This window comes from Otolemur garnettii, unplaced genomic scaffold, assembly GCF_000181295.1.
Source record: "Otolemur garnettii isolate 467f Iridium unplaced genomic scaffold, OtoGar3 scaffold00008, whole genome shotgun sequence".
NCBI lineage: Eukaryota > Metazoa > Chordata > Mammalia > Primates > Galagidae > Otolemur > Otolemur garnettii.
In genome coordinates this window covers 28012594-28035102 of record NW_003852403.1, presented here as the reverse complement: position 1 = coordinate 28035102, position 22509 = coordinate 28012594, and positions in this window count along the sequence as shown.

Below are 22509 nucleotides of genomic sequence, written 5' to 3'. Positions count from 1 at the left end.
ATCACTATTGATTTATAGTATAGTCTGAGGTCTGGTAACGTAATTCCTCCTACTTTGTTTTTGTTCCTGAGTAACGTCTTTGCTATTCGAGGTTTTTTCGGATTCCATATAAAATGAAATATTATTTTTTCAAGATCTTTAAAATATGACAGTGGAACTTTAATGGGATTGCATTAAAATTATATATTGCTTTGGGTAGTATTGACATTTTAACAATGTTGACTCTTCCTAGTCATGAGCATGGTATGTTTTTCCATTTGTTAACATTTTCAGCTATTTCTTTTCTTAGAGTTTCATAGTTCTCTTTATACAGATCTTTCACGTCCTTTGTTAGGTAAGCTCCCAAATATTTCATCTTCTTTGGCACTACTGTGAACAGGATAGAGTCCTTGACTGTTTTTTCAGGTTGGCTGCTGTTGGTATATATGAAGGCTACTGATTTATGAGTTAATTTTGGTTTCTTTATCAGATTAGGTAAATTCCATTCATTTATTTTGAAGTTAATTTATACTTTTCAGTTGTCATCCTCATTCTTCTATTTGACAATGAGATTTTAAATTTTCATTATTCATTTTATTTTTAGATAAAATATTTTTGACTTCTAGGATTACTAGTCTGTTCTTTTTCTATCTCTATGCCAGACTTTCTATTTTATTACATGTTATGACTACATTTTTCTTTATGTCATTTAGCAAACTCTAAATAACTACTTTAAAATATTTTTCTACCTGGTAAAATAACTTGGTCTTCTTAGAGTTAGACTCTACTGGTCAGCTCTATTCTTGAAAACATCATTTTTGTCACTTTGTGTAACAGTGTCATTCTTTTCTTAAATTGTGTATTCTTTATTAAAGATACTATTGCTTACAGAATATACATGAGGTATAATTGTTCAGGTAGTAGGATAACTTTTGAGTTTTAATTTAATGTTTTATTTTTAAATTTAATGTTATTTCTGAGTTACTTGATTATAAATCTAACTTCTGTTATTTCCATTAATTTGTCAATGTTAATGTCAATTTTTACTTCTGTTTTTGATTTCTTTTTAATTAATCAGTTAGTGTTTATTATTATATTTTCCTATATGTGCTTTTTACCTACATGGTCTTTCATTATTAATTAGAGTTTATAAAATATTTTTTAAATTTTCTCACTGTGTATTGATTTTGTTCTACTTTAACAAAGTGAATACCTTTTGCTTTGTATTCTATTATTGCTGTGTATTTAATATGTAGTTACGTATTTATGACATATTTACTAAAATGTTATTTAGACATATTATTTAGAAAGACATTATACTGAGAGAAAAAACTGTAAGTTCCAAATGTGAAAAAATAATATTGGTGCTTTCAGGTATATACAAATTGAAATTCCTCAGCAGCAAACTTGAACTATAGGGAAATGCTGAAGGAGGTATTAATGAAATATTATTTTCCTCCTTATTTTCTCACTTGATCTATGACTTAATTGTATATTAGGTAATGCAGAGATTAATTATACCAATAAAATTGTTATTTTTCTTAGTCAATAATGTCTGACAACAAATAATGTGAAAAATGTTTGTTTCAAAAATTTAATATAAATGCCAAAGCAAAACATCTTCATTTAATCTATGTGCTTTATTCAATACATAGTACACCTTTTTTTCACACGATTATAAAGTTGACAATGTTTTTATACTTAAAATATTTTATACTATAATCAATCTATAAATTGTCTTTTGTTGATTTCACCTGAATGCACAGCCTAAACATCTGCGTTGATGATATTAATAAGTTAGTATTTCTGATGTAGTAATATTTAACACATTAAATTGTACATTAATTTTTTTAAGTGTGGCTTACTATTATTTAAGTGAATCATCAATAAATATAATGTCTTAACACAATAAGAAAATGCCATGAAGGCTATGTTAACAAGTTTGATAAAAATATTTCAAATTACATATAAAATCAGCGCATTGTACCCCATGATCTCATTAATATACACAACTATGATTGTTTAAAAAAAAATTAAGTAAAGAATGAGAAAGTTGAGGTTGGGCACAGTCGCTCACGCCCCTAATCCAAACACTTTGGGAAGCCAAAATGAATGGATTGCCTGAACTCACAGGTATGAGACCAACTTGAACAAGTGCAAGACCTCTTCTCTAAAAAATAGCTGGGCATTGCTGCAGGAGCTTGCAGTCCTAGCTACTTGGGAGGCTGAGACAACAGAATTGCTTGAGCCTAAGGGTTTGTGGTTACTCTACTGAGGGTGACAAACTGAGACTTTATCTCAAAAGCAAACAAAAAAAGAGTAAGTTATATGTGCAGCGTAATCAGCATTTTAATTTTGATATTGGCTTATATTTTGATAGTTTCTTACAAAAATCACTTACTATAACATTTTCTTTTAAGTAGATGTTTACTAGAGCTTTTTAATATTATTTACAATTAGATTCCTCTTTATAATTAATGTTTTAAATTATAGTTTTAAGTTCTCTCCAATTTCAATGGTGCTGATATGAAAATATAAGGTGATTCTTATTTTTTTAGTGTAGCTAATGTATAACTGTCATTTCAAAAAACAAATTGTTAAAAACCTCACTATATCTTAGTTTCTACAGCATTACCATGTTGATTTTAAAATAGTTCTAAAAATGTTTGTGATTTATTACTTTCAAATGAACCCTTTTAGTACAGAAAGAATGACACAGAGCTAGCACAAAATCGCAATGTTAAACTTGAGGCTGGTGTGACATAATTTGTAATGTTGAAATCTGTTCACTACATCTAATGACAGTAAACCATATCCTCTTGGATTTTACACATAGAATACTTGTTGTGTTTCCTATGAAGCTTCTTGTATTGAGCTCCAAAGAGGAAATTTAAGCCAATCACTGTAGCTTCATGTTCCTAATGCTAGCATACAATATTTCTTGGACACAGCTGAGGTTTCATTCAGTGCAACATAATGATGACTCCTACTGGTCTGAAAGCCAAATAGATAATTGCCTGCTGAACAAATTATAGCTAAGATGCATGATGAAAGAAAACTAGCATGCTGAATACCATTTTTAAGAGTACAAGCTTCTTTTGAACTAAAGAAATTTACTTAAATAAAACTGGGAAGGATTTATTGAAGAGTAAAGTATTTGGGGTAAAAAATCTGATACACAAAAAATATAGCATTGTTTGAATAGTTACTAAATTTTATTGAATGTTAAATATATACCAGGCATATTTTAGAAATTTTCATATTTTATCTTCATAACAGCTCAGTGAAACAGATAATGCAATTACCTCTATTGTAAAGGTAAAGATCTTAGAAAAAATAGAATAAGGGCTTGACTAATTGCCAGAATTTTCGGTGACAGAATTTGAACCTATGATTTCTTATTTCAGAGCTAGAACTCTTAAAAGTTAGGACATGAAGCAATTCTAGAAAGACTGAAAACACATATTATTCTCTATTCCTCTTATTAACTATAGCAAACAATACTGAACATTATAAAACAAATATAAGAAGACTCTTTGAGAGGAAGGGTCAGGGGAGTCTTCAAGATGGCTGATGGGAGGCAGCTGGTATTTGCCTCCTCCACAAAGAAGCGCCAAAGTGGTAAGGAGATAATGACACTCAAATAGATCATCCACTGGAATTCAACAGAAAGTGCCATGAAACACTAACAGCAAGGAAAGAGAGGGAAGAAAAGCAGCCTGCTCAGCTGGGACCTTCTAGTATCTGGGACAGACTCCCCAGTGCTGAGAAAGGGTTAGTGAGAGAGCCCCAGTGGACCACATTCCCAGCATGGAATCTTGCAATTCTTCCCATGGGAGAACCCCTCAACTATTTCAGTCTTTGAGAGAAAAATAGGAAGCTTCCTGAAGAGTGATAAGTAGCATTGCTTCAGAGAGGGTGCCCACACTGGGCTATACCCATCCCCCAAGTCCTAAGTAGCTACTAAACAATGCCATTTTAAGACTCCAGCCCCTACCAGACTGCAGCCTGCCCAGGAATCAAATAGCCCCTCCATTTCCACATTCCTAGAACTCCACCGATATCCCTGCCCAGATCTACTGCTGTGGCTGGCTACTGCCACCAGAGCAGAAGCATGATCCACTAACCTCATTAGCAGAGCTGCCATATATTACTTACAACGTGGGCACAGACTCTCCCACCCACAGGTGCTACAGCTGCTGCCTGGATCAAAGAGTGAGAAACCATGCTGTCTCCAGTGGCATGTCTGCTATCATTTACAAACTCCTTTCAAAAAGGTTATCACCTGGGGCTGAAGGACGAGCTTTCCAGCTGCCTGTCTAGTTGCTAACACTGAAAGCATCTCTGACTTCCCCAGTAGCAGGGCTGTAGTGCATTAGTTGTTATACTTTTCTAGGATTTGGCTGGTGGCCTGGGGATTACCTGGCCCATGCATACCACTAACGGTGCCTGTACATACCACTGGGAGCACTGCAGGATGGCCTACCTGGCCTCATTTTGTCCCCTCATTATTTAAGCAGGCAATCTAAGAGCCTGGGGATTACTAAGTCCTAATCACTGCCTTTAGCACCCAAGAAATCCTCCTGGGAACCTGAAGTTGGACCCACCAAATTTGTCACTACCACCACAGCTGGTACCTACCTGAGTGGGCCACCTGTGGGCTTGGGACCGTCTGCCTGTCCTGTCACAGCCACCACCAATACCAGTACATCTGGGAGCCAGAGAGTTGTCCCGCCACTGCTACTGTCATTGCTAACACTATACCTGCAGTCCGGGTACGTGAGGACTCATGCACCTACCATCCCACTGCTGCCATTGACAGAATGTAGGAAAGACACCTGAAGGCCCAAGAAGCAGCCTTCCTGGACCCATTTACAATGGTCCCAGCATATACTGCTCTGTTGCCCCAGCATAGGTACATCTGGCCAACTGCTGCCATCATTGCCATCTGGTCCACCTAATGTCCCTGTATCCAGCAAAACTTAAACATGGAATCCACTAATAACTATATCCTAACCATTAAGGAAATCTTAGATATTCCTGACACAGTTTATACACAAAGAAATTATAAGAAGATTACATTATTACATACACTTAGATTCAAAGACAAAGTGCCCTATCAGACAAACAATATTAATACAACTTCAGGGAGAAATTTTGTTCTATAAAAGCAAATCAAAAAATTTGGAAAAAGTAACTATTATATCAGATGCACAGATATCAATATAAGGACACAAGGACCATGAAAAAGCAGAATATATCTTACAAGGATCACAATAATTCTATGGCAACAAATTCTAATCAAAAAGAAAATTATAAAATTATGGGAAAAATTTAAAATTACACTATTAGTGAATCTAGGTATGATAAGAACACAGATAAGTAATATTAATAAATAATAAAATAATTAGGATATGAATAAAATGTATCAGAGATAGGTTTCATAAAAAGAATCAAACAAATCCTAGAAATGAAAAACTAATTGAATGAAATACAAAGGACATTAGAAATCTTCACAGACTAGATAAAACAGAAGAAATAATTGCAGAACTTCAAAACAAATAATTGAAATAACCCAGTCAGATAAAAATAAAAGAAAAACAATTCTTTAAAAAAGAATGAAAAAACCTACATCACATTTGGGACACCATATAAAGACCAATAATTAAATGTTTGTTATCCCAGAAGGTGAAGAGAACAGGGAAAGGGATGGAAAACTTATTTAACAAAATAACAGCTGAACACTTCCCAAGACTAACAAGAGATTTACATATGCATTTAAGGAAGTTCAGAGATCCTAAACATTTACAATTCCAAAGACCTTTTCCATGGGAAATTATGTTGAAACTTTCAAAAATCAAAGACAGTGAATTCTAAAAACAAGGGAAATGCATTTCAATATTTATAAGGGAACCCTCATCACAGTAACAGCAATTTTTCAGCAGAAACCTTATAGACCAGAAGAGAATGAGATAATATATTCAAAGTACTGAAAAGGGAAAAAAAATACTGTTAGGCAAGACCACTATAGGCTGCTAGGTATCTTTCATAAATGAAGAGAATTAGTATTTCTCAGACAAGCAAAAGTGGAAGAAATTCATCACCTCTAGGGTGGTATCATAAGAAATGTTTAAGAGAGCCCAGTGTCTGGAAATAAAAGGTTATTATCTACCATCATGAAAATGCACAGAAGTTTAAAATCTACTCATAGAGCAAATGCAAAAATTTGGAAGAGAAATGATTCAAATGTTACCACTAGAGAAAACCACCCAACAAGAGTGATAAATAGTAAGGGAGAAAGAAAGGAACAAAGGATATATGAACAACTATAAGTCAATTAATAAAATGAAAGGATGAGTGCTCACTTACTCAATATTAACCTTGAATGTAAATGAATTAAACCTTCAACTTAAAATATATAGACTGGCTGAATGGATAGAAAAAGATGACCTAACCATATGCTGCATGCCAGAGTCTATGCATTCAGCTATATATCTCAACTCTAAAGACACATAGAGACTGAGAGTAAAGGAACAGAAAAGGATATCCCATGCAAATAGTATAAATATTTCTCACACAAAACTAAAGCACTAAAAAGTAAGTTACTGTACAATCCAGCAATCCCACTATTGGGTATATATTCAAAGGAAAGAAAATCAGGACATCAAAAGTGTCCCATCCTTATGTTTATTGGGGATAGCCAAGAAATAGCCTCAACCGAAGTGTTCATCAATAATTAATGGATAAAGAAAATGTGGCATAGATACACAGTGGAACCAATTTGGTCATGAAAATAATTAACTCATACAATTTCAGCAACATGAAAGTTGGTTCATGTTGTAGTTCAAGCAACTAGAGTTCATTGGGTTAAGTGAAATAAGGCTGGCACAGAAAGACAAATGTAAAATCTTCTCACATATATGTTGAAACTAAAAAAGTTGATCTCAGCAAGTCACCATGTCATGCACTTGTAGCCCCAGCTACTTAGGAGGCTGAGGTGAGAAAGACACTTAAGGCCAGGAGCTTGAAGCTACAGTACACTATGCTCATACTTGTGAATAGGCACTATACTCCAGCCTGGACAACATAGTGGGACTCTTTCTCTAAAAATGAAAGAAGAAATAAATGAATATTCTTTAAAGTTGAGCTCATGGAAGTAGAGAGCAGAATGATAGATACTAGAGGCTTGGAAGCATATGTACATGGGAAGGGGAGATAAAGTGAGATTGGTTAACGCGTGCAAGTACACAACTAGATAAAACCAATATGCACCAATATTCATAGCAGCGTAGGCAGCGTTGACAACATAGTGTATATTTCAAAACGCTAGAAGAGAGGACAAATTCCTTGACTTGATCATTACATATTCTATGCATGTGAGAAAGTAGTACATTTTACCTACCCCATCTGTATGCTAAATATCATATATCAATATTAAGAATTTTTTAAAGGCTCTCTGAAAGGTGACTTTTAAGGCCATTAACACGTAAGGAAGGGCGCAGTGGGGAGTTCCAGGGTAATCTTTTTTTACTCATATACATGCATTACAGAATTGAAACGGATGAAACCAGCAAGCCAGAAATGCCAGGGTGTACAGAGAAAGCCCTGTCAAAGGATATGGAAAGAAACAGCATAACAACATAAAAATATTTCGGAAATAATTCCTCCAATCTAGGTAAGCATCACCCTAACCCACACCTATAAGTACAAATGGAGAGCTTATATTTTACCCTGACTATGATATAAGAAGTTACCCCTCACTAAAGCCATGGTGTTCTCAGAGATAAACAAGTACTCCGGAAATTCATCTCACCCAGGGGAAAGACATATTTTGAAGACTTTGTTTCACACTTGCGTTACTTTGGGGTATCTATCTGGTCATTTATTGATAGAGAGCACTCCAAGAACCAAGGACCCAGGCAGCTGCTTGAAACCCTAGCATTTTAGGAAACAGACAGCTGCTGTGAAACCCAACATATGTGTGTACAGGTATGAAATGATGAGAAAGTGATTTAGCAAAGGTGATATTCTGGATATGCTTCAAACCCCTTCCCCAACAATTATATTTATCTTGATCAATTCATTATTCACTTTTATTTCTTGAAATATGAGTTTAGAATAAATCAGTTTTTCTGCATTATAATCTAGTGCCTATTGTTTCACCTATAATTATTTTTTAAATTATTGTATTGGGTTATGACAACCTTTAGTCAATGTACTTGTTAAAAGAAAACATTTCAATAAAAGTGGCTGTGAACACTTCACTTAATAATCTGATGTGACAATTGTTCTATGTAATTGTTCGATTTTAATCAATTATATAAATATGGAAGGAAAAAAGAAGCTTCCAGCAGTAAATACTATAGACTTTGACAGTGTAATCTGCTCTATGGACAAGTTACAAAATTTCCTATTTTTTATAATCCTCTCCCTTAACTAACTACTTGACTTTTTGAATTGTTTCTCAGAAATGGTGGATTTTCTGTAAGACAAAGAAGTTGAGATTCTCAAGGGCTCTGGGCAGACTTCCTGACACCAAGACTGACCATCCCTCAATAACCTGACCCATGACTAGACCCTTGTTAATTTCCCCACAACCTGTGCCATATCTGTTTTAAATTTTCATACAACCAGCAAAATGCACATAGCCCTTTCCTTGCTAATTTCCCCTCTTTAAAGAGGCCATATTCTGCTTTAGTCAGGAAGATGAATTTGAGGCTGCATTTCCCATTCTCCAACAAAAGACAGTTTTTTTCCATTAACATTTCTTCTCTTTCTTGGCAATCCTTGTTATTTCAATAATTGGCTCTATATGTGGAGAGAAACTAGACCTGGATTGAAACCTTCTTGTGGTTTTGGTAGCAATAATAAGAGCCTTATAAAAGAAGGTTAATGGTTCTTTTTTCTTTGGGCTAAAGATTCAGTGGATACATTTAGAAAGAAAATTGTACAATTTTAAGATATTTATGATACGTTATCTTGAGGTCAAGCAATCCACCAGGCTCTGCCTCCCAGAGTGCTAGGACTACAGATATGAGTCACATGCCCAGTAATAATTTCTATGTCTTCTGAAGTCCTTTTGATGTTTCTGAGTTTTTAGAAATACAGTTTAAAAAAAATTTTATAAATATTCAGCTATTATATTTTTAGTTTATAATTCAAGAATTATAAGAAAAGTATTTTATTTATTCATTTGTTTCCACATGTTTGAGACATTTTGTTTTGCCTATTTTTCTTTAGATTTTCCCCTCATTTTTGATCAGAAAATGATATTATAGTATATTTTCTCTTTGGATATCATTTGTTATATTTGTGGCTTAGTAAGTTCTCATTTTCACAAAAGATTTCAAATCAAGTCAACCCCTTGTTTTTAGTAACATCACTTTTCCAGCACAATTCATATGTGTATATTTATCTTCTATCTCACAATCTGTATGAACTTGCTTTTCAGTTCCAATGAATTTTTAGGGAATATTTTAGTATTTTCTATGCAAAAAATATGCCATTTATAAATATAGTTTTACCTTTTAAAACATTTTCAATCTGGATGCTTTTTATTTCTTTTTCTTGCTTAAGTATTTTGTCTAGATGTCCTAATGTGACATTGAACAGAAGTGGTGTGAGATTTCTGATTTTGTTCATGATCCTAAGGGAGATTTTACCATGAAGTATGGTGTTTACTATGTTTTTTAATTTTTTTTACATATAATAGCTATTAGTTGTCTGATTGATGACGTCTATTCTAGTCCATCCCTAATTTGTTGAGTGTTTTTCTCATAAAAGTGTGTTAGATTTTTTTCAAATACTTTTTCAAAGTCTACTTAGATTATTATATGTTTTTTTCTCTTCATTCTATTAAGATAGTGTGTATCAGTTAGGCTTCAACCAGAGATAAGAATTAGTAGGACATATATTCTAAAAATTTATTGGGAGAAATCATCTTACATAATTTGTGTAGTCAGTCCAAAATCTATAAGATAGGCTAATAGAAAGGACAGGCTGAATGTCTAGGATGAGAGCTGAAGCTACTCTCCATAAGCAGCATTCTTCTTTCTAGGGAAAGTTTAGCTCTGCTTTTAGAGCCTTTTAACTGATTGATTCAGATCCTTCAAGATTACCTAGAATAATCCCCTTTTCTTTAAGTTATCTGATTATGGACTTTAATTATTTCTGCACAATACCTTTATAATACTGAAATTAGTGTTTTGCTGAATAACTGTCTCTTCGAAAAGACAAATCAAAAAATCATGACATGTTATATTACACTGATAAATTTACATATGTTAAGACAGGCCAAAAATCTTCCTTTTTCAAGGCCAGAGTTAATATTTGCATTTCACAGACATGAAAACTTAGAAATAATCTCAGTAGCTCAATGTTATAGAGCTTCAAAGTGATGGAGCTTAAATTGTAACTCAGATCCTATGACTCTGCAATGCTGTCAGTCTAACTCCCAATTTTCTTAACAATATTGGTCTAAGGAAAGAATTTATGAAGAAGATGTCATTGGCAAGTACAGCAACACAAAAATTAACCAATGAGACTTAATTAAACTGAAAAGCTCCAGCACAGCTAAGGACACAATCACAAAGCAAATAGACAACCTTCCAAATGGGAGAAGATTTTTGCTTGTTATGAATCTGACAAAAGGCTAATAACTAAAATCCACAAAGAACTTGAGAAAATCAACAAGAAAAGAACATACAACTCCATTAATTATTGGGCAAGAGATATGAACAGAATCTTTTCCCAAGAAGACTGACAAATGATCTAAATTCACATAAAAAATATGTTCATTGTCGTAGCAAAAAAATGCTAAATCACCAGAGAAATGCAAATCAAAACCAAAGAGATATCACCTAACTTCAGTGATAGTAACTCACATCACAAAGTCCGAAAGCTTCAGATGCTGGCCTGGGTGCACAGAGGGGAACACTTATGTACTGTTGATGGGCTGCAAACTCATATACCCTTTTGGAAAGTGTGGGAGACCCTCAAAGAGCTAAAAGTAGACCTTCCATTTGATCCTTCAATCTCATTATTAGGTATCTACCCCAAAGGAAAAAAAAACATTTGAACTTAAGTACATTTGCTCTTGAATGTCTATAGCAGCTCAATTCACAACTGCAAAAATGTGGAATCAACCAAAGTGCCCATCAAACCATGAATGGATTAATAAATGATGGCATGTATATACCATGGAAAACTATTCAGCCATAAAAAAATGGAGGCTTTGCATCTTTTGTATTAACTTGGATGGAGTTGAAGAACTTTCTCCTTAGCAAAGTATAACAAGAATGGAAAAGCAAGTATTCCATATACTCAGTACTAAGTTGAAATTAGTAGATTAACAGCTATAGGCCTACACAAGAGACAAACATAATTAAATTCCAGAAGAGGGAAAGAGGGAAGGGGTTCAGCCAGCTCTCACCTAAGCAGGAGTGTATGGCACACCTCCTAAGTGAAAGACTCAACTACAACTATGATTTTAACTTACAAATACAGACAATGTAACCTAACCACATGTACCCTCATATTAATCTGAAATTTAAAAAATGTTTAAATATAGATTCTGAAGTTATACATAAGATTTCAAAAGGTAAAAGAATTCTAGTACACAATGTAGTGATTTTCTGAATATTTTATAAAATTGATGTGATTTTTCCAAATAATATCAAACAAAACACTACAACAATAACACCTGCTATCCTGAGAAAATCAGGTGTTAGCATTTTATTGACAGGTAAATACAGGCAACACTGCAATGATAATTATTTTCCTTATGTGATTATGGATGAATAAAAATGTCTTAAATCTTTATTCGGTAACTACTGGTTTATCAGTACTAATGCTGAAATGAAGGAGGAGGATATATATATATATATGTCGGGGCGGGCAGGGACAGATGCGGGTTAGATGCATATGCATGGGGCAGGAAGCATAAAAGAGATAACACAGCCCTTACTAACCTGAGAAATGTGAGAAATTGACAGTTGACTCTTATTTCCAATCTACCTAAAATGCTCTCAAGTTAATCCTAAAAAAAAACCCTATTTTTTAAAAAAGTCTTTAGATGGAATAAAGCCTCACATTTTTATTTGTTTAAAGATATTTATATGTTCATGTTTGTGTATGTAGATACATGTGTATATCTATGTGAACACTAGTGCTCTCTCATTTCTATCTCATAATCATGCTAGTCGGAATAACAATCAGATGCTTCACTGGGAAGACAATTATCAATGCCAGAAAAATGAAATACAATGTCTAATCCAAAAATTTAGTAACCAAATAAGTAATGAAAAACCTTTATTAACATATATCTATAATAAAAGAAATATTACATTTTTAAGATACTGACAAATACAAGACAAATATTACATTTGTCTTGATACTGAAAAACTTCCCCCCAAAAGTCCCCATAAGTCAAGGATTTTTATTCCTAAGCCCTAAAGAAACTAGAAAGTGAGATGGAGGAGTATAGAAGCAGGTGAGTATTTAACAATTAAATTACTATATAGGTCAATGCTACACTTATTGTGACCACAGTAAGAACTCGTGTCAGTGCCTAAAAATACAAGTTGTTGTTGCATATCCCTTCTCCCCCCCACACACATAACATTCAGATACCAGCATCACAAGATCACCAATTGTTGGCATCAGGAAATTATCACTATTCATTTTATGTAAGTACCAGGTAGGCAGATTGTAGCAATAAAATCTAACCACAGTGATAACTTTGTTTAAGGTCATGCTTTAGAATTTGACTTTTCCGAAAATGTAGGCAGCCTGTTAGCAAACCAAATGGTTTTGTATTTAGAATAACCATTAATAAATACTGAATGTTGTTACTAAAATGCTAATAATTAATTTGGCTTTAAAATGGAACTTAGATTGTACTACATTAAATTTGTATAATTTACTATATTAATGAACAGTAACTTCACTTAATAGTATGTCCCACAATTTTGAAAAGAAAAGAACTCTATTTTTAGGTGCTAAAATATATTACATTAATTGTCATTTAAGCTAAAAACATTACTTAATTAAAGGTTAAAAGCTTGTTTTTATTCTTGTAAAATGTCAGCAGAATAATCATGGTAATCTTTGTCACAGTCTAAAAATTCATGGTAGAAACTTCTTGGGTTAGTTTTATAATAAATACATTAGGATTAGACTCTGACCACAGGAGTTTTAATTGGGACCAATCTCTTCACCTCCCTGAACCAGAGTGGTCTCATTTACAAAATGAAGGTTTTTATCTATGCTAAGAATTCATTCATAAAAGAAGTCAGCAGTTTACCTTTCACAGAGGGATATTAAATATTTCTAACAGGAATTAATAACTTTTTACCCATCTGTTAATCTAACAAAATAAAAAAATGTAGATTTTTATCTGGCAAAATTTAATCAAAACTTTTAGTTTTCCAGTATTGATTAATTATTATACAGTGGGTGGGTGTAGTTACCAGAAGTAGAGAAGGTGAGTTAGTAAAGATCCTATTCCTTGAGAAAATTATTATAGTAGAGGAATACATACAATACACTCTCTCACACACACATTATATAAAGCATATGTCTACTATATATGCGTATAACACACACACACACACATATACATGTATGTTTCTAAGAAACAAACTTAGAAACATACATGGGTCTACAGTGTTATACAAATCTGCTTTTTACTGATGTTCTGTCTAGATGCTCTATCTGTTATTGAAAATAGAGTTGTTCTCTCCAACAACAGAATCAAATTCTGACTCTCCAGCACCCACTCCACCCTCTTCAGCAGCATCTCCACCATCATCTTCAGATTAATGCTAGTCTACCTACTTGCCTCAAAAGTGCCCCTTCCAGTAAGCTAGACAATGATGTAGCATTAGGTAAGGGTTAAAAGTTATTATTCTTCTATGAAATTTTTCCTATATCCCACCTAAACGTTTTGTAAGAATTTGTTTTTAAGTTCTGTTTGTTTAAATTAAAGGAAAGAACACAATAGTTTCTACAACTTATTATTATAGTATGGGATATTATTATTATTCTTACACTATTTCACTGTATTATTATTATTACCACATAAAAGCCACTGTGGTAGTGTTAGTATTATGATTCCCATAATTAATTGTTCTTCAGGAAGCCAAGTCACATACAAATCTGACCTAAGGACATTCTCAGGAATGCATGTTGTTTATAACCTAGGGACCATCTGCATATTTTCTCTTCTTTAAGATTTTCTTAATAACATTTTCTTTTCTCCAGAATACCTTAATGTAAAAGTATAGTATATAATCCACACAACTTAAAAAGTATGTACTAATCATGTTACTAGAGGAAGACCTCTAGTCAACAGTAGGTTATTAGCAGGTTTTTATGAAAGTCAGAACTTCTACAGAAATTTTCATCTGAGCAGGTAATTGGCACTCTTACCCTCTTTGTAGGTCAACGGGCTACGGTTTTTATTGTCCCTGTCCGTTTGTTAATTTTGCGTTTTGTTTTTTCCTAGTCCGTTGATGTACACAGTTAGGTTGTTATTTGTGTTGTCTCTTCTTTTTAATGAAAGCATTTATCATTGCAAAATTTCCTCTTAGTATGTTTGTTAGTGTTCCATTAGTTTTACTATGGTGATTTTCATTGTTATCATGAGATTTTTTTGAAGTTACCTTTTGATTTTTCTTTTGACTTGGTGGTTGTTTAAGAGTGCATTATTTGGTTTTCACATTATTTTCTTAATGTTAATGATTTCTGTTTTATTCTATTGTTTTTATAAACACTATTTGATGTGATTTTGTCTTCTTCATATGTTGAGGTTTGTTTTGGAACCGAGAATATGATCTATCTTTGAGAATGTTCTTTGTGTACCTCAAAAGAATGGATATTCTTCTGTTGTTCTATAATATATTCTGTATATGTCTGTGAAGTCCATTGGGTCTATAGTGTTATACAAATCTGCTTTTTACTGATGTTCTGTCTAGATGTTCTATCTGTTATTGAAAATAGAGTAAAATTGTATTTTTTGACATTTATTTCATGTCTTCATTTTTTTTTCATTTCATAGACTAAATATACATTGTAGGCAAATTCTGTTATGTGATTTTTTATGAATTATGTTTTTCAGAAGAATTTTGAATAATTAGTAGGCACTTAATAAATACTGTGATACTTCACGAAACCCCCCTCAGACTAAGAATTTAAAAACTAAATGCGTCTACTTCCAATTCTTCATCATTAACATGTACTCATTTCTACTCTATCCCCCAAGAATTTTATGTTTGCGTGTGTGTGCGGTGTTTGTATGTATGGTGGAGGAAAAAAATGTCATTATTCAATTTTTTAAAGTTAATTTGCCTTTTTATACAAAAGTAAACTCTCCTGTATTTATTTTACATGGTTCATTGTTGCCTCTCTAAATAGACTAGACACTACTTCTAAATAAACATTATTTTGTTATTGCTATCTAAACTGTGTACTTCAGAATAATGTTTAGCTGATAATAATCAATTGTAAATATGTATAATTTGTCACAAAAATCACATTGAATCTAAAACTAGATAATTAATACACATGGCAACATTATTTCTGCTAACTTACTATTAACACTGATATCTAACAATTTTATAGGAGGAAAGGGTGTGTGTGTGTGTGTGTTGTCTGTCTGTCTGGATTTCAGGGGCATACTGAAGAAGGTGAAAATGGTGGGGTCAAAAGAAAATGAAAATCATACTTCGAGACGTTATGTTAAACTTTATACAAGAAAAGGCATGAGTGGGGATATCCAAAGGTATATATTTAGCAATATTTCAGGTTCTAAGCAGTGCATATCAGGTGGTTGGTATTCAAAATATATATTTAAATAAAATAATGCATATTTTAAAAAAATCCCGAAAGATAATCCTCTTATATTGTTGCTTTCTACAAATGTGCAGATATTGTCGTAAAAAATAGGAGAATTCATTTAAGAAAAAGATAGTGTTGTTATATGAAGTAATAACTGGATCTTTCATTATAAAGATAATTATGCCATAGAATTGGTTTTCTCCATAACTTATCATTGTCCTTATGGTAATGATTTATATTTTTATATCCTTTTATGTAAAATATCAGAGAATCTAGCAATTAATTCATCTCTTTGTTATATTTTTTCCATGAATATTTAGCATGTTTAGAAAAGAAGGAAGAGGAAAATATATCTGATAGATACTCAAATGTAAATCAAGCTGCTCTGTGAAGTTATTAGCACCTCCAAATTATCTAGTAGTCCCAAACAAATAGCTTTGGCTTTGATTATGTAGGTAGGCAGACATGAAATAATGTGTTCTTATTGTTCAGAAGAGTACATTCTTCAAAGTATATTATTGTTTATCTGTTGAATAAAATAAATGTTTATAGAACACTTATGGAATTAAAGTAAAATCTTATTTTGTTTAAAAAGATCCTTTTTTCTTTCAAAGACAGTGGCGTTGCCAAGGCGTCGAGTAAGAACTATTAAATGAGGCATTCCATAGGCAAACCCTTCTCAGAAGTTAATACTTATAATTATAGCATATAGAATCATAGAATATTAAAGTTACAGGTACACTAGGATTATTCTAATCCAAACCCTTTAAAATGATTCAAAAGCTTTTTTATAAAGGATGCTTGAGTAACATCCAAGGTTTTCTATTTACTGGGAGGCTTCTTTAACATAACTGTGAGTTTTTTCCAAAATACAACATTTACTACTCAGAACTGCAAATTACTTACATAGAAATATTTGAGAAAATGGTAGAATAATAAATATTGGCTGCTGAAAATGGTCTATGAACTACGGGAATCTTATGGAAAAGAAACAGTAATTTAGAAGTACCTAAACCCCCCCAGGCTTCATAAATTGTACTTACTCCCAAATCCAAGAAGAACCACAGTGCATTAGACTCAGCTCGCCTTGCAATCATGATCACACTGTATCAAAGTCAATTCCCTGGTATTGAAGGGTACTATGGTTATATATAATATCACCACTGGGAAAATCAAGATGAAGGGGACACAGGACATCTCTGTAGTATTGTTGCAACTTCCTATGAATGTATAACTCTTATAAAATAAAAATAGCTTTTCTAAAAATCCAAAAAAAAAAAAAAAAGAAAACCCAGCAAAAATAAAGCAATTTCATTAATTAGTGGGAAGAGTTTTATCACCATCAAGGAAAATCAAGGTTGAAGGTAATTTATCATATTTGTAATATTTCCTTGGAATGTTTCTCCTACATTCAAATTCTAGTTTACCAACAGCATCAACTATACACAGGAAGACCCATGAATCTTAATATTTAGGATTAAGATATGAATGCAATTTGTAAATTATAAAATGTTTCCAAATAGCATTATTTAGCCTACTAATGGCATAAGTAGGCAGACCTGAAGTTTAAGTAGGAGCGTAGGAGTTTGTTTCCTAGACTTGGCATAAGAGGGAATTTCAGATGGTGGAGGCAGCCGCTATAGAAGAGACTGAGGATACACTGTGAACCACAAATGGCTCAGCACTCTGCACCTCCGAGTGTGCACAGACTAAACTGAGAAAAGAGATGGAATTGGCTGCAGAGAGTATTGGATTCACCATCAAAAGCTGTCAGTATTTTAACATAATCTCAACCCATTTAAGATTTAAAATATTCTCTTAACTCACAGGCTTAAACTTTACATATCACTCCCATGAACTGCTGGGAGAATGGAGAAGTTTTCTTTCTTGTTCTCTGTTTAAGTAAATAGGAAACATGAATAACAGACAATAGTATTTCTTACAATGCACACTGAAGAGTTATGCTTCTAGAGATTTACCTGGAAGGAAACCAGAGCAAGTAACTTTTTAATATAATCTAAAACACAGAAAAGTATATGAATCCTTATATGGAATGGAACGTTATTTATCATAACAAAGAAAACTTAAATGTCAATATTATGGTTGGTTGTAAGCTGAATAATGGCCCTCAAATACAGAGGGGGCCAAAAAAATGTATACCCACTAAGAAAACAAAGAACTATATTAGAATTGTAATACTCAAGTTATATTTGACTTCTGCAATTACAAAAGATGGTCAACATGACTTGCATTTATCTTTTGTTATTGGTATATACTGAGTATTACAATTTTAATACAGATTTTTCCTTTCTTAAACTGCGTATACATTTTTTGGCACCTTACTGTATATAAATGTCCTGATCTCTAAAACTGTTAATAGGACACTTTACATGGTAAAAGGAATTTTATAGAAACTAAATTAAGTTCTTGCACTGGGGAATATATCTTAGATTATCTGTACTGATGGGCCTGATGTTATCACAAGTGTCCTTAAGAAAAGGAGGCAGAAAACTAGAGAGAACTGAAAATGCTGGCTTTGAAGATGATGAGGCTGTCTCTAGAAATTGGAAATGCAAGGAAACAGATTTTCCTAAACAGACTCCAAAAAGAATGCCATGGTGCAATCACATTTGGGAACTTTGACTATAAGATATTTACATTGCCTTAAGTCACTATGATTTTGATAACTTGTTGAAAGTTATTAAGTTTTTGTGGTCATGACAAATGTTAATGGGACCTTCTTTAATTATATGATACTATGTTTATATTATAAAGCTAAATAAAAAATAAATTATTCTGAATGTTTACTAAACCAATGTTAATAGTAAATATTATAGATGTTCTACAAACCTGAAAACTTATGGTGATCTTGTCTTTATAATTAAGAGGGTGAATAATAAACGTTTAAAATTTCTTCATTATATCTTCATTTTTCTCTATTTATATTAAATATTTATTAAAAATAAAAGTAAATAATATATCTATATTTAATAATTCAGTATATAAAGAATAGATTCTTAAAACACTTAGGAAGAGACCGAAGGAAGACTGACTAAAGGTATTTGATAGGCCCATTTGCAATTTGGTTATTTATCAGTTAAGCCTTTTCCAACTCCTTTCCAATGAGAGCATTTAAGTAGCTGCCATGGTTGGACGTTTGTCCCCTCCAAACCTCTACCACAAGTAGAACCAGCCTAAGGCCCTTAACACATGAAGATGCCCAATATTGAACTTTCCAGCCATCAAAATTGTAAGGCAAATAAAACTTCTTCCCTTTATAAATTACCCAGCTTGGGGTATTCCTTTACAAAACACAGTCTGGACTAAAACAGCACCTGACTACTTCAATTAAATAAGCAAAATCTAAACTTAATTATTGAAATTTGAGGTACTAGGAAAGATTTTTTTTTTTTTGGTTGTTGTTTTGGTTTGGTTTAACTTTTTTAATTTAATATTGGTACATTTCAAGCCTTTTTCTACTGTGCTTACATATTTTTATTTTCTACCAAACAAATCATCCACTTACTATAAGGTATATTTAATGATTGTTCAGAAATGGAAGTTAGAGGGGAAGTGCCTGTGGCTCAAAGGAGCAGGGCACTGGCCCCATGTACTGGAGGTGGTGGATTCAAACCCGGACCAGCCAAAAACTGCAAAAAAAAAAAAGAAAGAAAGAAAAGAAATGGAAGCTAGAAATTGTAGCATTCTGACACTTATAAAAAATGTAGATATCGAGACTTGAGAGATTAATTTACTTTCTTATCCGGAAGCTGAATATCATAAAATCTCCTTACTCTTGGAATAACACCTGGTGATGAGAAGGTAGACAGCAAGAGATGTGACTGCAGTACGGTCCAGGCTGAAACAGCAGCTTGTGCACCTTACCTTAAGCAAGGCTTCTGGGAGAGGTTCTGAAAGAATTTTGTCTTATTGGCTTTCCTAGGTTAACTCATCTTAAGGGGTTATCATGGCACTGGCAGATTCACTGAGTGGCAACGTTTTGTTAATGGAGACTCCAGGCTGTTTGATTTTTACCAAAACTGACTAAAGCCGGAGGTGATCAAGCTTTTTGTTTTTTGTTCTCTGATGCACATTGGAAAAAAAAGATTTGCCTTGGGCCACACATTTCACGAAATCTGCATGCAGCCCGGGAGCCACAAGTAGGACATCCTTAGTGCTAGATATTTCAGCAAAAACATTTAGACACATTATACTGCTAGGCATTATAATCCACTTATTCACTAAATGGAATTTTTAAATAAATGAATGAAAGAGAAATAAATAACAACATGTTTTACTTATGATTCAAAAAATTTTTACTTCATAAACTTATTGAAAATATGTTGCATATTTTACTCTGGTAATTTGTTAATATGTACATTGGTCATTTTAAAAATTTAAATATCATACTGTACTGAAAACAAAACTAATCCTGGGTTAATTTTAAAATTCTTTGCCCACTACTAAAATATTATATGAATTTTACAGGAGCGGTACCTGTGGCTCAAAGGAGTACGGCGCTGGCCCCATATACTGGAGGTGGTGGGTTCAAACCCCACCCCAGCGAAAAACTGCAAAAAAAAAAAAAATTACAAGTAATTTAGAAAAATAAAAATAAATATGCTTCTAGTTCCACATCAATTTGGGGATTTTTAATCTTTTTTCCAAATAAAAATAGAATTGTTAAAATTAATAATTAAATTTTGGCATATTACCGGTATAAATGATAGTTTCAAGATTAAGATTAATATATATATACACATCTATATTTTGTCAAACATGTCTTTTTTGAGCACTATTTATGTTTTGTAAAAATTAGGCCAATTTTATGGATTAGCACCCATAGCTCGGTGGTTAGGGCACCAGCGACACACATTGGGGCTGGTGGGTTCAAACCAAGCCCAGGCCTGCTAAACACCAATCACAATTGTAACAACAACAACAAAATATCTGGGCTTTGTGGCAGGCGCTTGTAGTCCCACCTACTTGGGAGGGTGAGGCAAGAGAATCGCTTAAGCCCAAGAGTTTGAGGTTGTTGTGAGCTGTGACACCATGATACTTTACTGAGGGTGACATAGTGAGACTCTGTCTCTAAAGGAAAAACAAAAAATTAGGCCAATTTTAAAATCCATGATATTTCACATAAAATATAGAATTCAATTTTTCTTGAGTAGTTGGAATTGGGATTTCTGGCAATATATGGGTCACAATGAAAGATGTCTATCATCAGAATAACATAAAGAATATTTTGTGTTGAAAAACATATACACTCATGCACACTGAAATTTCCCTCAAAACCCATTACTTATACTACGCTCATAAACATACAGACAATTATCTACGTGATCCTTGTAGACATGTACTTTATGGCTGTTTATGTGTGGCATCCCTGAACAGGGATATAAAAGTGAAGGGGGGTTTGCACAGAGGACATATCAAGTTCAAAATGAAAACTTAAAACATTTTTTAGATTTGTAAGTATTACTCTTCATTTGTCAGGAAGCATAAAACAAGGATTTGATATTTGCAGAGAGCTGACACAGTGTCTCTTAACTGGGTGTAGAAAAGTTCTGTCAACAAGGAGCTAGACTATTATTTGTATCTTTCTTTATTCTTTTTAGTTTAATCAAGAGTTGACATTGCCTTCAGATTCTGACCTTTCAATTCACCAAATAGGCAGGCATAGGTCAACTGCAGGGGCTTATGGGGATTTCTTTTCTAAATGGCCATTTGTGATACAAAATACTGAAGTAGTAAGCTAAAATGCCACGGCTTTTCTCAATTGTATATATAATAACATACATAACCAGCATACAATAGTCAATAATTTACAACCATAAAAGCCATAAAAATCTATAAAGGTGACAATTTCTTAACTGCAAAGAAAAGTTCACTACATGTACACTGGGAAAACTGCTGAAGTGTCAAAGATTTGGAGAAACAACTGCATGCTTTTATTTTAAAGTAAAAGAGAGAGCCTTTGGACAAAGTCTTTAGGGTGGTGGCTATGTTTCTGCACAGTGGAGTTTGTTAGACAAGCTTCATTGATTATAATTTAAGTTAGAACGTTATTATAGGGTATAATATATACTAATAAAAATTGTATCTTAAAACTAACAAAGGAGTATTATATAAAGTAAGTGTCTATACTTCCTAAGTAAAACACTGGCATCTTTATTTTTAGTTTCCACAGAATATCCCACTTTATGAAATTATCATAAATTTTAAGGAAAAATTAGATAGAAATGTCTTCTTTTTGGAAATGCACTTTCCAAAAACATCATTATAAAAATTATTCAAAGTTATTTAAAAGAGGAAAGGAAATTACTGAGTGTTCTTTCAGGAAGGTGCTGGGATTGACTTCCTATTGTCCACACTATGGCACAACTCTCTAGAGTCAGCTGTTAGCGCCTAGCTTCTTATTTAGGAGAGATTCAAATAATTCTCTCCAGTGGAACAGATAATTCCAATGGTTATGGATTACGTACTTTTGGATTGGTTATGTTCATATGTTCAGTTTTGTAATCATAACAACAATCATGTCCTAAGGGTGCCTATAAATAGTTCACTTATCAACATTCTTAATATTTGGAACATCATAAAAATTCCACCATTAATGCAATGGGTTGTGGTTAGCATGTGGCCCTCTATATGTACAAGAGTCTCAATTTCCACTGGGGACCAGCCCCAAAC